This window comes from Callithrix jacchus, chromosome 15 (genome assembly GCF_049354715.1).
Source record: "Callithrix jacchus isolate 240 chromosome 15, calJac240_pri, whole genome shotgun sequence".
Classification (NCBI taxonomy): domain Eukaryota; kingdom Metazoa; phylum Chordata; class Mammalia; order Primates; family Cebidae; genus Callithrix; species Callithrix jacchus.
In genome coordinates, this window is record NC_133516.1 from 56,895,086 (window position 1) to 56,908,015 (window position 12,930).

Consider the following 12,930-nt stretch of genomic DNA (forward strand, 5'->3'; position numbering starts at 1 on the left):
TAAATGGCATTGGGAAAACTGGCTAACCATGCACAGAAAGCAGAAACTGGACCCCTTTCTGACACCTTACACTAAAATTAAGTCCAGATGTATTAAAGACTTAAACATATGACCTAGTACCATAAAATCTCTAGAAGAAAACCTAGGCAAAACCATGCAGGACATAGGAATAGACAATGACTTCATGACCAAAACAACAAAAGCCAAAATAGACAAATGGGATCTAAGTTAACTCCAGAGCTTCTGTACAGCAAAAGAAACTATCATTAGAGTGAAATAGCAACCAAGAGAATGGGAAAAAATTTTTGAAATCTACCCATCTGACAAAGGGCTAATACTCAGAATCTACAAGTAACTAAAACAGATTTACAAGAAACAAACAAACCCATTCGAAAATGGGCAAAGGATATGAACAGATACTTTTCAAAAGAAGACATTTATGAGGCCAAGAAACATGAAAAAAATGCTCATCATCACTGGTCATTAGAAAAATGCAAATCAAAACCTCATTGAGATACCATCTCACACAGTTAGAATGGTATGGAGACAACAGATGCTGGAGAGGATGTGGAGAAATAGGAACACTTTTACACTGTTGGTGGGAGTGTAAATTAGTTCAACCTTTGTGGAAGACAGTGTGTTGATTCCTCAAGGACCTGGAAATAGAAATGCCATTTGACCCAGCAATCCCATTACTGGGTATATATCCAAAGGATTATAAATCATTCTATTATAAAGACACATGCACACATGTGTTCACTGTGGCACTGTTTACAATAGCAAAGACCTGAAACCAACCCAAATGCACATTGATGATAGACGAGATAAGGAAAATGTGGCATATATGCACCATGGAATCCTGTGCAGACATAAAAAGCGATGAGTTTGTGTCCTTTGTAGGGACACGGATGAATCTGGAAACCATCATTCTCAGCAAACTGACATAAGAACAGCGATGGACTATGCAGTGTAATGAGGTTGGGGAGCGATAACAAGGAGAAATGCCAGATGTAGGTGACAGGGAGATGGAGGCAGCAAACCACATTGCCATGTACGTACTTCTGCAACAATCCTGCATGTTTTGCACATGTACCCCAGAACCTGAAGTGCAATTTTTAAAAAAAGATAGGTAAGACATTTTAAAAAGTCTTATTAACATCATTCAAAAAAAAAAAAAAAACAGCAATTTAAAAAAAAAGATAGGTAAGACATTTTTAAAAGTCTTATTGACATCATTCAAAAAAAATAAACAGGCTTTATCTGAATTCCTTTTTAATTTTCATATGTGATGTTAGGGAGATTGGATTTTAAAAGGCTTAATTACGATCAGGAATAGAGTGTATCAGTGTACACTGGAGTACATGTTTCTCAGAATTACTGTTTATTCTAAAGGAGAAAGTTTAGTGAATGAATGCTTCACTCTTTGGCAGAAATAAAGTTTTTATCAATACATGGATCTGACAAATTTTCCTGGTAATCATGATTATACCTGTTTTTTTTTTTTTTTTTTTTTTTGAGATGGAGTTTCGCTCTTGTTACCCAGGCTGGAGTTCAATGGCGCGATCTCGGCTCACCGTAACCTCCGCCTCCTGGGTTCAGGCAATTCTCCTGCCTCAGCCTCCTGAGTAGCTGGGATTACAGGCACGCACCACCATGCCCAGCTAATTTTTTGTATTTTTAGTAGATATGGGGTTTCACCATGTTGACCAGGATGGCCTCGATCTCTTGACCTCGTGATCCACCCGCCTCGGTTCCTAAAGTGCTGGGATTACAGGCGTGAACCACCGTGCCCTGCCAGTATCTTTGATATATCGAACAGTGGTAATACTTTGATTGACTCGGTGGAACAATGAGTTAATTTAGTGAGATATTAATGGAATGATTTGTTTGAGACTATAGATACCTCAAAATCTAGTTACTATGTTTGAATCTCATAAGACTTTGTTCCCAGTTCAACCTACCACTTATGGACAATCTTTAGTTAAATCACTGTCTAGTCAACAAACTCCATATTATCCTGTCATTTTAACAACCAAGACTGATGTTTATCATAATTAAACTAATTGAACAGTCAGTAGGTGCTATATAATTCAATTAGTGCATAAAATAAGAGGGTATTTCCAACTGCTTTCATTTGCTTTCCTCTGGAATATGGTGGTCTGGAGCTTATTTATAATTCACATTGATTTTACTGTGTTTTCAGTATGTTTGAAATTACTTTTCAAAATGCCAGTTACTAATTGCATTCTAGAGAAAGAAAAATAATAATCATGTCTTCCGTCTCTGTTAAGGGAACGTAAGTTCAAGTTTGAAAGAAGTGGTCAAATATTTCAGATTCTTTCCATCAGTGTTAGACTTTTCCCAAAGTCTCAAACTGCCATTTGTATTTCTACCAGAGTCACAAAATAAACTTCATGACCCATTAGACCTCATGCCACACTATAGGGGGTGGCAGGGACTCTGGCCTCAGGAAATCATATGATTCATCTAATAACAACAGTAATTCAAATTCAGGGCACTCAATGCCTATTAATTATTTTAGTTTATTTAGTTTTGGTAACATTAATTCATTTATTCCAATCAATGATTATTTATTAAGTACACACTATTCACAGAATAGTATGCATGCTATAGGGAAAAAAAAGGAGCCTTCAGGGACTGTGCACCCAGTTCTAACAACATTGGACTTTTCAAGAGAAATCAGAATAAAGAAATTTATGTGAAAATATCTCGATTTTTTAAAAGACGCTGGTAACTAAATTTGTGATTACCAAAATGTTGGGCAGACCAAGAGAAATACTTCTAGAACTAACTGTGTCCAGGAGCTCCTAGTTTCCTAGTTTACTGCATCTCATAGAGACTCTTGGACAAGAGTGTCCAATGGAATTTACTCAGTCATGCTTCGTGGAGTTCCCTCAGAACTGGAATAGTAAAGTCAGGATGACTCTCCCTTCATCTGTATCTTAGTTCTTGGTCCAGTGACTTTGTTACAAAGTGTTGTCTTATTCTGCAGTTTATTTTATGAGCCTATTCTAAATACGTAAATAACAAATGTTTGCCTAAACTGTAGAAAATTTAGACTGTTTGCTCTAATGGGAATACTTAAAGTGTTTGAAGTAAATTTCTTGTTGCTACCTAATAGTTAAGTTCCTGGGTTTTACAGCCTTTAATTGTGAGTTTTCAGATGGTCAGTTTCCATGCACACACGACATACACACATCCATATACACACACACAGTAGCTTAAAGTCTACTTTATATGAATATTAAAATATACATTTAATGAGCTGCTTAAGTCTAAAGATTTTTTATTGTCAAATTAATTATTTTTGATACTTTAAGTAGTGCATGTTCAAGTTGGCAGTTGTTGAGTTCATTCTAGAACTTTAAAAATACCTTGAATTTATTTTTGTTGAATGAAGATACAAAAATATCATAAAATCATACAACATTCAATCAATAATGGAGGTACATATACAAATAACCACAAGAAATAAAAATTCAAAAGGTATTTACAAGTTATTTTTATTTTAATCATTTTAATGGTATAGAACCACTGAAGATGGAGGGCAATTACCTATGTTATGCACAACACCTATTTATTAGCCCTCTGGCAAGGCTAGTTCTAAAAAGTAGCAGAATCATATTCTTCTGTCATTTTAACAACGCAGACTGATGTTGACCATAATTAGAGTAATTGAACAGTGAGTGGGTGCTAAATAATTCTATTAGTACATAAAGTAGGAGATTTCCAACTGCTTTCATTTGCTTTCCTCTAGAATACGGTGATCTGGAACTTAATTATAATTCACATGAATTTTACCTTGTTTTCATTGTCTTTGAAATTACTTTTCAAACTGAAGGGGTATTCTTAGCAGGCAAGTTGGAAGATCAATGTGGAAAGAAGTTGGGATTATTTTAGGAGCATAATCTCTACAGCTGAAATTTTCCTCTTTCAGCCTGCATGGACACTGGATAGAGAACCTGAATTCAAATATCACTACTAGCTCTGTTGTCTCCTGTAAATACTCCCCTAAGCTTTGGTTCCCATATTAAAAATGCGATAATAACAACCTTTTCCTTGGAGGGTTGTCATGAGAATTAAATGAGATAATGTGTGTAAAGCACCAAACACTGTAGCTAGCATATAGTAAATGTACAACATTTATCTACTAGATTGCTAAGAAACAAATGAATTTATTTATCCATTCATTTTCCTCCTCGCCATTTGTGAATTTACGGAGGTAGAATAGGCATTTATCTGAAGAAGGTGATTCTTCAGGCATTATGGTTTTTCTTTCTCCTCTCTCACCAGGCTGGATGCAGTGGCATGATTTCGCCATACTGCAACCTTTGCCATTGTGTTCACGTAATTCTCCGGCCTTAGCCTCCCCAGTTGCTGGGATTACAGACATGTAATTTATGACCATCCATTCTGTATTTTGAGTAGAGACGGGGTTTCACCATGTTGGCCAAACTGGTCTTGAACTCCTGAGCTCCAGCGACCTGCCTGCCTCAGCCTGGCAAAGTGCTGGGATTACAGGCATGAGCCACCATACCCTTATTATCTCAACTTGCCTGCATTATTTGGCATTTCTTGTATATAAAGATTTTTATTCAATATTTTTCAACTGGAAAACAATACCCATATATTAGTTTAATAAATTTAACCAAATATTTCTAAATAGATTGGATTTGAGCTATTTTCTTCAAGAAGATAATTATTTTAAGCATAAAAAAACTTCTTTGTTCTGAACATCTTCAAGAATATGTGCTTGAGGAGTTTTGGAATCATTACTTCATTTATTCCAATCAATGAATATTTATTAAGTATGCACTAGACACAGAGTAATATGCTTGCTGTAGGAAAAAAAAAAAAGAGAAAGTCATGATACCTTTAGTTATTGGAAGAACTGACACATGAGAAAAGCACGCAAAGTGAGTAAGTAGAAATGGAGACCAGAAACTTGGGACTCCAGTAGTTAATATTTGTTGTGGATCACTCAATGCCTATTAATTATTTTAGTTTATTTTGTTTTGGAATCATTCATTCATTTATTCCAATCAATGATTATTTATTAAGTACACACTATTCACAGAATAGTATGCTTGCTATAGGGAAAAAAAGGAGTCATGATACCTTCAGTTACTGAAGGGGTCTTTTAAATGTCCTGAATTCTGAAACTGAATAGATTAAGGGACATATTTAAGAAACAAATGAACCAAGCTCTCTACCTCTGGATTTTTTTACTTGAACCTCAATTAAAGTAGCTGTTCCTTTGAGAACTTCTGAATATACATCAAAATTGTAGTTAGTAAGTTCACGGAATTTTGACAATTACAGAGAACCTACTATTGTTGCATAAATGAGCCAAAGTGGGCTTCTGTGTATTGGTCTCTAGGTTGTGTACAGGCCTGCTGGCAACAAATTCAAAATTTTTATATATCCATGTACTTTTTATAACAGCCCAAACAAGCAGTTTTAGCCACTTAGAGCTTGCCTATTTTGCATACCCCATGAAACTCCATGCTGCAGCTGATACCCATTGACTAGATAGAGACCTGCAGTTAGAAAGTTCCAAGCTGTATTTTGGAGCTTTCACCAGGACCCTCCAAATACTGCTAAGCACCATCAGTGAACCCCTCTTCAATCCCTGTCTCCAGTCCTTCAATCGCCTTACCCTCCTTTTTCTCTGGATGGTAGCCTGGGAACTGTCTTATGCTGTGAGGTACTTCTCATGCACCCCTGTTGAAGCACTGCCCAATAAAGCTTATGGTGTGTTGCTGCCCCTTGTGTTCATATCTTTTTCCTTGATCAGTTACAAAGCCATCAAACCCTCTATAACTATGTGCCAATTACTGTGCAAGGCACTAAGGATAAAGGGGCAATAAGACACAGTTTTTGACTTGAAGAAACATATTCTGACTAAGGAAATATTTATGTATCATTTCAATAAAATGCCATTTCTTTTCTAGGAAGATATGCAGAAATATGAAAACATGAATCACTTCGCTCAGTCTGAGGCAGGTAAGGAAAGGGCTCTTGAAGAAGATGAAGGCTGAGTTGTACCTTGAAGAGTAATAAAGATTTTCAGGTAAAATGGGAGAACAAAGTGTTTTTTAGGCAGAGGGAATAACAAAGAAAACCTTACTAGTGAGAAATATCTTGATGTATTATCATCTTCATCATTTTTATTAGCATCATTGCTAGACTACCATTGGTTGGAAAACTACATTAGCACTTTACAAACACTATCTCATTTAATTCTCATCATAAGCCGCATAAGTTGAAAATTATTAGTTCTGTTTTGGATATGAGAGAACATGCTTAGAAAGTTAACTAGCTTGCAAAGGTCACAAGTATCTACCACAGTGAGTGGTAAAGACTACATGAGCTCATAGCTGTCTCCACTGAAAATGCACATTGTTTCTAGGGTTGGTTTTGCTCTGGTATGGTTCTTAACTTTTGTAGTCATAATAATCTTTGGCTGTTTTCCAGAAATGTTCTTTAAGTGTACATATGTTATAGCTTATATTGTCCAAAGATTGCTGTATCCCTAGTTATGAGTTATGGCTTTCCCATAAACTATGATGCAGGAAGTGATGAGAGATTAAATTGAAAAAATACATAAGGACTCTGGTCTTGCCTATGCTCAGCTAAGTCTTTTCTACAGGATAAGAAAAGACTGACATGGTAAGACTATTTTTGTGTGTCTTTGTGTGTGTCAGTGGGCATAAGTTGTACTTGGAAAAAAAGAGGGCAGAGAAAAGACCCGCTAAGAGTTCAATGCAGGAGATCCAAATAAAAATATGAGGGTTTTATTCATAACAGTATTAAAAATATAGAGAAGATGTATCCATGCACAAAAAAAAGTGGAACCACGCTAAGGAGGCTGATTGAATGGCCTTAAAGTGAACCAAGAAGAGAAGTCCTGTGTGTGTCAAGACTGAGTTAGGGTCATACGGTCATCAGATGGAATATCTGAGGTTGGGCATATTAGCGAATGGATTGACAGGTGATAAAAGCATGCGAAGTGATTAAGTAGAATAGGTACCAAAAACTTCGGACTCTAGTAGTTAACACTTGCTAAATCACTTAATGCCTATTAATTACTTTTGGCTTCTTTTGCCATTCTCAAGAGTATTTCCATTGGACAGTAAAGTATGTAATCTTTTTACATATCAATAAAACTTAGTTAAGCCGTACATCTAAGTACTGGGTGTAGAGGTAGGAGACCATGAAAAAATTGGAGAAAGAACATTCAGAGATATAGGAATTGAAAACTCTACTCATTAAAATGATCCTTCATAACCAAGGATCATTGCTGCAAGGAAAATTTCCTTTAAAATGGAGGTGAGTTTGTCATGATAATTCTAGAAATATGCTATTAGAATGTTACCTTGAAAACTGAAGTTAATATTATGAAAATAATTGTTTACTTTCATATTTATTCCATTATAGATATATTTTAAATATTTCACATATAAATATTTATTTTATATTATTTATAAATATTTTATTTTATGTTTTTATCCTTTAATTATATTATTTTGTGTATTATTTATAAAATATTTATTTTTATATTCTATGTATTTTATAAAAAGTTGACAGAAATTATAGCAAAAAGCCAATATCTACAGTAAGCAATATGAGTTATGTTCATGTTTTTCTAGAACATTTTCTGTGAGAAAATTTTCTGACAGTGTGAAAGAAAATTCTTCGTTTTATTTTTGATTTTTCCACAAATGATATATGACATCGTATTTTCTTTAAGACTTCCTGAGCTTTCCCACCGTCCTCTTTTACTTTTGGGGTTTAAATTATTATCTTTTAAAATGATGATTGTGCCATTATCCCTGACAATAACTACATATTTAATCATTAACCGTTCTATCTCTGTTAAAAATCTATTTATTAATGGCTTGAAGTTTAAAGAAACTCTTCAATATCACTTTCATTAACTTCAGGAAATCTGGCAGTAGTTGGAAGATTCATGATTGCACATTAAAGTTTTTCGTACTGCATTTAGTTTGGAGAGGAAAATCAGCAAAGATATAAACTAGTGTGAAGTGGGAAGAATATTTTAATGGAGATTAATTTTATATAATCAGTTAGATAGCCAGCATCTTGTCTATAGCAATGCTCATTTTACAGCCTCATAACTGCATATTGAATCTGCAGATAAATGTGACTGCTTGATATTTTTCCAATTTATTTCAGGCAACTGCAAGTTTAGAGATTGTTGAAAGACCCACAGCTGTTGTCTTTACATTAAATTTTTGCTGGAGAATATGATTCATTTGCTATGCTCAGAACTGTTGTGTTCTTCTAGAAGTTCCTCTTCTTATATATCTCTTATTAGTGCAGTATATTTGTGTTATTCATCACCACTCTTTAGAGTTAGTCACCTGGATTCTATTGATCTCATAAGTTAAAATCTACTTTTAGGGTATATATCTTTCTGGTAAGGAAATCTATTATCATCTGATTCATCCATTTTCAATGCCTAAATATTCTTCTTAGTGCACAAGTTTCACTTTCTTGATCATGCTGAAATATCAGCTACCTGGAAAGGTGGACGTCTTTACCAGGAACAACTAGCCATATGAGAGACCTCACCTGAACTTGACTCTTGCCAAAGAAATAGAAAATATATGCAGAGCATCTGGAAATGCATTTATGCTGTAGCTTTTGATTTTGTGTTTGACACCAGCGTGCATTCTAGGACCTAATTGTAAGGGCAGCAATGAGGATTATAATGAAAGGGCAAGCAGGCTGTTCATCTTTTGGAATGAGGATTGAAAACAAGCTTCCTATGGTTTAGAAAGGAGACTTTTCTTTGTGTTTTCCTCTGCTTTTAAATACATGTAGTAGATTTCTTTTTCTTTTTTTGCGGTAACCAGCATGCGAGCTTTAAAATGAATGCTATGGTTTCAAAGCTATCCTCTGCGTCTAATGAATTTTCACTCCAGGGCGCCTTCATTTCCTCCCTGTCTTTATTCTTCCTTTATCCAAAGGTGGACTGTTTGGGTCTCAGAAATATGATTATCATATTTGTAATAAATGTGTGCAGAATGCATTATAAAAAGTTATGGAAAAAGTGGAAAGAAATATCTTCCTAATTGTTAAGGTACAAATTTGCTTTCCTTCAAGGTCTACCATATACATTTATTCAAATACTTATTTACTTGTTGAACAATTATTTATTGAGTGCTAACTGAATGCCAGGCACAATACTCGTCCAGGTCCATAAAACATGCCTAATGTGCTTAGTAGTCTCATGAGGGAAATGGACATTAAGTATTCAAATATGTAACTAATATTTATATTTATCAATAAATATATAAAGACCATATTTTTATTTTGAAATAAATATATACATATATGCAAAGAAGAGGAAATACTGGAAACCTAGAACAACCAATCTATATCTGGGAATTCAGGAAATCTTACCAGAAATAGTTGGTTTTGGGCTGAAGTAAAATGAATAATTAACATTTGGGCAGGTGAAAGTTGGGGACAGCCAGTACAAACTCCTTAAGAACAGGGAGGAACTATTTTATTCTTTGTATTTTATTGTGAGTCTTTTCACAGTGTTTCCAATTTAGGTTGAAGTTGTGTAAGATGCAAAAATAGAGTTTGCAATGTCTAAAATATTTAAATATTTATATTTCCCATTTAAAAATTATTTGAATGTTTTCTCAATATTAATGAGGAAGAGATAGGTGCTTTATTTTAAATTACTACTCATTCAGGACTGATGTCTTCATTTTCAAGAATTTATATTTTGCCATTTATTAAAAAAAACTCTTGTATAAAACTGAGTTCAGAAATCCAAAATTTCAGATTTATTACAGTGATATTTTATCGTTAGCTGTAGATCGGTACCTTGTGTAGCTGCCCCCAGCCTGCCACTTAATACAGTTCAATTTAACCTAATATATACCTGGCAAATGCTTTTTGAATTGGTCTTAGACCTGCAGACATCCTAAGATGGAAATCTAATGATAACATTGCTAACAGTGTTTTAGGAAGCTTCCATGTGTTTCTTGAAGATGTTCTGGACTTTCAAACCAAATGACAAAACAAATGCTCTTAATCAGGGGTTACAGCCCACAGGCCAAATCCAGTCTGTCATATGTTTTTGTATGGGCTTATAAGCTGGTCTTTACAATTTGTTTAAATGGTTAAAAAACAGAAATGAAATAATTCTTTCAACATATGAAAATCAAATGGAATTCGAATTTCAGTTTCTATAAATGAAGTTTTTCTAGAACACAGCCATGCTTATTTGCCACATGCCATCTTTGGCTACTTTCACACTACAGTGGCATAGGTGAGCAGTTGTGACAGAGCCCACAAAGACTAACATATTGATTATCCACATGTACCTGTGGAGCACATCTGGAAAGTCAGCAATCAAAAAAACCTTGCAATGTCTCTGCCATCATGAATTCTACTTCCTACTAGGGGAGATATATAAACTCATAAATTGATAAGATTACTTCAGTTTATGTAATAAGTACTCGAAGGAAAATATAACAAGTATGGCATAGGAAACACCTAAGGGCAGCGGTTGGGGCTGCGTTATTGAGGATGCAAGAAGGAGGCGATGCTTGACAGGACTCTAGGATGAGGTGAAGAAACAGCCATGAAGAGGAGGGGCATTTCAGATAGTACAACAAAAGCAAAAGTCCTGAGACTGGAAAGAACTTGATGATTTCTGGAGAGAGAAGAGAAACCCCATGTAGTCGAAGGGTCATGAGTGAAAAGGAGAGGGATATAAAACATAGAAGTTGAAAGATGGGGAATGTTCAATGTGGAATCTACTGAGCCTCTCACCTCTAGCAAGGTTGGTTAGATGAGTCTAATGTATGTCTCAAGCTCCGCATGTTTTTCAGCTCTCTGGATGCTTCTATTATGGCCAGGTTTTAGACACCCCAAATGTTTTACCCTACAGACTAGATCATGATAAAGAGTTTTCATCTTAATCTAAGTGCCATGAGAAGCCACTGGAGAATTCTTGGCAGAATTTTATGTTTTAAAGTTCTCCGTGGTTGTCGTGAAGAAAAGGGTCTGCAGGAGGAAAGAGGAGAGACAGGAAGCTGGAGGGGGATGTTTCTGGAGTCGTTCCGTCAAGAGGCTGTATTGGGGGAGCAGTGATGGTGGTGAAAAGGGAAGACATGTGAGCCCCATCACAGAAGTAGAGCCGGAAGAACTTGCTGATTGGAAGTGGGTGTAAGGGAAAGAGGAATCAGTGTCACTGAATAACTGGGAGGATGGCAGTACCAATTGCAAAGACAAAAAAAAAAAACAGGAAAGGAGCAGGTTTGGAGGTGGGAGATGGAAATCAGAATTCTTATCCTAGACAAGTTAAATTCTAGATATTTACTGGGTGGTATCCTTCATTTATTCCACCACAAAAACAAACTCAGGAAGATATTGCATACCGTCTCTGTGCTAGATAGCATTCTGGTCACTGAGAATTTTATAAGCTAAGGAAGTACAGAAAACCCTACCATTGTGGAATGGAAGAGGGATGGTGAGATGAGGAGCCTGAAGCTCAGAAGACAATTGCCATGGTGAAATGTGCACATTTGCAAGTCCTTTGGTTGACAGATTGCTTTGCCTCTGTATTTTGACATTGAACTAGTTTAACATTTTACAAAATGATGCAGAACATTCAAAAACAACATAAGTGGCTGGACATGGTGGCTCATGCCTATAATCCCAGCACTTTGGGAGGCAAAGATGGGAGGACCACCTGAGGTTGGGGTTCAAGACCAGCCTGACCAACATGGAGAAACTCCGTCTCTTCTAAAAATACAAAATTAGCTGGGCATGGTGGCACATTCCTGTAATCCCAGCCACTCAGGAGGCTAAGGCAGGAGAACCACTTGAACCTGGAAGGTGATTGCAGTGAGCTGACATCACACCATTGCACTCAAGCCTAGGCAACAGGAGAGAAACTCTGTCTCAAAACAAACAAACAAACTGTGGATTACTTTCTGGAGAAATGAACTGGCTTGGAAACATGTCTCCTTCTGGGGTCTGCAATACCCTTTTTGCTTGCTGAGGGCAGAGCCACATTGCACTTGAATGGACCTACTGGCACATTCCAACGCCTTTGGATACTCTTCTTACTAGTATAGTACATTTGTGTCAATCATCACCACTATTAGAAATTAGTAGCCTAGATTCTATTGGTGCAAGTAGGTCTGAGCTTCAGTTGTTGTCACAGAAAAAGGGGGAGTTTTTGTTTATTTAGTTAGTTTTGGTTGGATTGACTACTGAGCTGACAGAGAAAAAGAGCTACTTCAATACCAGTATGGAGGAACCAAGTACAGCAGTAAATGAGTTTAAAGGCATCTAACCAGCTTTACCTATTCCTGCTGATACATGAGACTTCAAGCCAGGCAGAGCAGCAGGGCCTAGAAGAACGTGATAGTGCCTGAGCATGAACAGTAATGGATATAATACCTTGCATTCATATAGCACTTTCGCACTTGGACTTTCAGAAAGGTGGGCTGAGCAGGTGCTATTATCTGCATTTTACAAAAAATACCTCTCTGAGAAAAAAAAGCATGTGGGGAGGGGTGAATAAAGGTAAATATAACAAGAGGAAGACAAAAAGGCTTGGCAATAAGATAGAAACAAGTGTGTTTAGATTGAAAACTTGCATGAAACATTATGGTTTGTTTCTTGGTTACTTTCTGCTGCTGGTAATTAATTAATTACATTAAATAAGTATCTGTTGATTAACTCATGAAATTGTATGTAGCATGTTTGCTCACAGTAGGGGTCTCAAGCTCAAATGCCTAAAATGTCTACAGAGACAACCTGCGTGAATGGAAGCGTGCAGGTTAAGGTATGCTGACCTGGGAAGCCCCTGCTCATCATAAAGTGACCATCACTACCCAGGTCCAGCAA